This window comes from Pleurodeles waltl, chromosome 8 (genome assembly GCF_031143425.1).
Source record: "Pleurodeles waltl isolate 20211129_DDA chromosome 8, aPleWal1.hap1.20221129, whole genome shotgun sequence".
Classification (NCBI taxonomy): Eukaryota; Metazoa; Chordata; class Amphibia; order Caudata; family Salamandridae; genus Pleurodeles; species Pleurodeles waltl.
This window is the reverse complement of record NC_090447.1, coordinates 1,517,433,472-1,517,437,251: the sequence shown is the minus strand read 5'-3', so window position 1 is coordinate 1,517,437,251 and position 3,780 is coordinate 1,517,433,472. Positions and strand designations below refer to the sequence as shown.

General features: G+C 40.5%; 1 non-coding gene across 1 annotated transcript; it reads left to right on the top strand.

The window, feature by feature from the left end:
- Positions 1-363: 363 nt before the first annotated feature.
- Positions 364-436, top strand: TRNAF-GAA (transfer RNA phenylalanine (anticodon GAA)). Its single transcript has one exon. It is a non-coding gene; the product is annotated as a tRNA-Phe (tRNA).
- The last annotated feature ends 3,344 nt before the right edge of the window (positions 437-3,780 follow it).

The following is a 3,780-nucleotide window of genomic DNA, read 5'->3' as shown; positions in this document are numbered from 1 at the left end:
AGTGGAAAAGTACAGCTTCAAGCAAAAGTACACGTTTAATAGCACATTGGAAAAATACGAGCATCTAAACCGTGAGACCAGGCCACTAGGCCGAAGCCTGCACTAAAGTAATGCTAAGCTAAAACATTTCAAACGAGCAAATCATAGCACACGTTTACGATTATGTCGGATTAGTGCAATTCTAATACACCACGTTATATAAAGCACGCTTATAAATGTTGGCAAACTACTCTGAGGGCACATTTTGTCCCCGTACATTCTTTATTAGTTCGGTTAAAGTCACACATGATTATTTCACACTACGTTTACGTGTTAATAAAAGTAAAACCTTCATTTTCTGCTTCATCACCTGTGAAATAAGTGGCCGAAATAGCTCAGTTGGGAGAGCGTTAGATTGAAGATCTAAAGGTCCCTGGTTCAATCCCGGGTTTCGGCAAAGACTGAGCACCTAGCTAATTAGGTGTAGTTCACTCTGGGAGTCAGCTTCAGTAGACATTTCAGTTCATAGATGAAACCTTTTAATAACCTGATCGACATACCATCAGTAGAGCACAGCACTTGCGTTCTATCTTCCTTTCAAAATGGCTTCCACCTCTCTTGCCTTCAGCTTTGACTTCCATTATTTCCAGTTTCTATCTTGATTTTAATGTAAAGCTTAGGCTGCATCATCTTCCATTTTCCCATGAACCAAGCTGTCAGATGATATAGCTTGCTTACTCATCCCACACATTTGTGTGCCTATTCAGAGTTTGGAATAAAAGAAGTACCTAGGTTGCACACCAAAAAAGTAAATGAGTAATTGCACCTAGTTAGCTGCAGAAGGATACCGGAAGTTTAAGACATAGCTGTACCCTCAAAGTGAATGATTTCGGGGTGTATGTCTTGTCTACTATGATTAAGAAAAATACGGAGGGACCTGTGCAATAAGTGGCCGAAATAGCTCAGTTCGGAGAGCGTTAGACTGAAGATCTAAAGGTCCCTGGTTCAATCCCAGGTTTCGGCAAAGACTCAGAAGACAGCTTGTTAGGCGTGTTTCTTTCTTGGATTCAGCTTCTGGTGACGTTTTATTTAATTGATAAAACCTTTCATCAACCTAATTGACATACCATCAGTACAAGACAGTACTTGTTTTCTATCTTCCTTTCAAAATGGATTCCACCTCTCTTGCCTTCAGCTTTGACTTCCATTATTTGCCGTTTCTATCTCGATTTTAGGGTAAACTGTAGCCTGCATCATTTTCCATCTAACCTTGGACCAAAGTGTCAGATGATATAGCTTGCTTCCTCATGCCACACATTTCTGTGTATTAGATTGCTAGCCTATTTAGCGTTTAGAAAAAAAGAAATACCTAGCTTGCGCAATAAAAAATAAATTGACTAATTGTGCCCAGTTAGCTGCAGAAGGATACAGCATACTTTAACACACAGATGTACCCTCCTAGTGATTGCTCAGATGCCCACTTGTTGCCTACAATGATTAAGAACCATCAGGAAGGTATTCTCTGACAATTGGCCGAAATAGCTCAGTTGGGAGAGCGTTAGACTGAAGATCTAAAGGTCCCGGGTTTCGGCAAGGACTGAGCAACTAGCTAATTAGGTGTAGTTCTCTCTTGATGTCAGCTTCAGTAGACATTTTAGTTCATAGATGAAAACTTTTAATAACCTGATCGACATACCATCAGTAGAGCACAGCACTTGCTTTCTATCTTCCTTTCAAAATGGCTTCCACCTCTCTTGCCTTCAGCTTTGACTTCCATTATTTCCAGTTTCTATCTTGATTTTAATGTAAAGCTTAGGCTGCATCATCTTCCATTTTCCCATGAACCAAGCTGTCAGATGATATAGCTTGCTTACTCATCCCACACATTTGTGTGCCTGTTCAGAGTTTGGAATAAAAGAAGTACCTAGGTTGCGCACCAAAAAAGTAAATGAGTAATTGCACCCAGTTAGCTGCAGAAGGATACCAGAAGTTTATGACATAGCTGTACCCTCAAAGTGAATGATTTCGAGGTGTATGTCTTGTCTACAATGATTAAGAAGAATACGGAGGGACCTGTGAAATAAGTGGCCGAAATAGCTCAGTTGGGAGAGCGTTAGACTGAAGATCTAAAGGTCCCTGGTTCAATCCAGGGTTTCGGCAAGGACTGAGCACCTAGCTAATTAGGTGTAGTTCTCTCTTGGAGTCAGCTTCAGTAGACATTTTAGTTCATAGATGAAACCTTTCAATAACCTGATCGACATACCATCAGTAGAGCACAGCACTTGCGTTCTATCTTCCTTTCAAAATGGCTTCCACCTCTCTTGCCATCAGCTTTGACTTCCATTATTTCCAGATTCTATCTTGATTTTAATGTAAAGCTTAGGCTGCATCATCTTCCATTTTCCCATGAACCAAGCTGTCAGATGATATAGCTTGCTTACTCATCCCACACATTTGTGAGCCTATTCAGAGTTTGGAATAAAAGAAGTACCTAGGTTGTGCACCAAAAAAGTAAATGAGTAAATGCACCCAGTTAGCTGCAGAAGGATACCGGAAGTTTAAGACATAGCTGTACCCTCAAAGTGAATGATTTCGAGGTGTATGTCTTGTCTACAATGATTAAGAAGAAAACGGAGGGACCTGTGAAATAACTGGCCGAAATAGCTCAGTTGGGAGAGCGTTAGACTGAAGATCTAAAGGTCTCTGGTTCAATCCCGGGTTTCGGCAAAACTCAGAAGACAGCTTGTTAGGCGTGTTTCTTTCTTGGATTCAGCTTCTGGTGACGTTTTATTTAATTGATAAAACCTTTCATCAACCTAATTGACATACCATCAGTACAAGACAGTACTTGTTTTCTATCTTCCTTTCAAAATGGCTTCCACCTCTCTTGCCTTCAGCTTTGACTTTCATTATTTCCCGTTTCTATCTCGATTTTAGGGTAAACTGTAGCCTGCATCATTTTCCATCTAACCTTGGACCAAAGTGTCAGATGATATAGCTTGCTTCCTCATGCCACACATTTCTGTGTATTAGATTGCTAGCCTATTTAGGGTTTAGAAAAAAAGAAATACCTAGCTTGCGCAATAAAAAAGAAATTGACTAATTGTGCCCAGTTAGCTGAAGAAGGATACAGCATACTTTAACACATAACTGTACCCTCCTAGTGATTGATCAGATGCCCACTTGTTGCCTACAATGATGAAGAATCATCAGGAAGGTACCCACTGACAACTGGCCGAAATAGCTCAGTTGGGCGAGCGTTAGACTGAAGATCTAAAGGTTCCTGGTTCAATCTCAGGTTTCGGCAGGCACTGAGCACCTAGCTAATTAGGTGTAGTTCTCTCTTGGAGTCAGCTTCAGTAGACTTTTTAGTTCATAGATGAAACCTTTTAATAACCTGATCGACATACCATCAGTAGAGCACAGCACTTGCGTTCTATCTTCCTTTCAAAATGGCTTCCACCTCTCTTGCCTTCAGCTTTGACTTCCATTATTTCCAGTTTCTATCTTGATTTTAATGTAAAGCTTAGGCTGCATCATCTTCCATTTTCCCATGAACCAAGCTGTCAGATGATATAGCTTGCTTACTCATCCCACACATTTGTGTGCCTATTCAGAGTTTGGAATAAAAGAAGTACCTAGGTTGCGCACCAAAAAAGTAAATGAGTAAATGCACCCAGTTAGCTGCAGAAGGATACCGGAAGTTTAAGACATAGCTGTACCCTCAAAGTGAATGATTTCGAGGTGTATGTCTTGTCTACAATGATTAAGAAGAATACGGAGGGACTTGTGAAATAACTG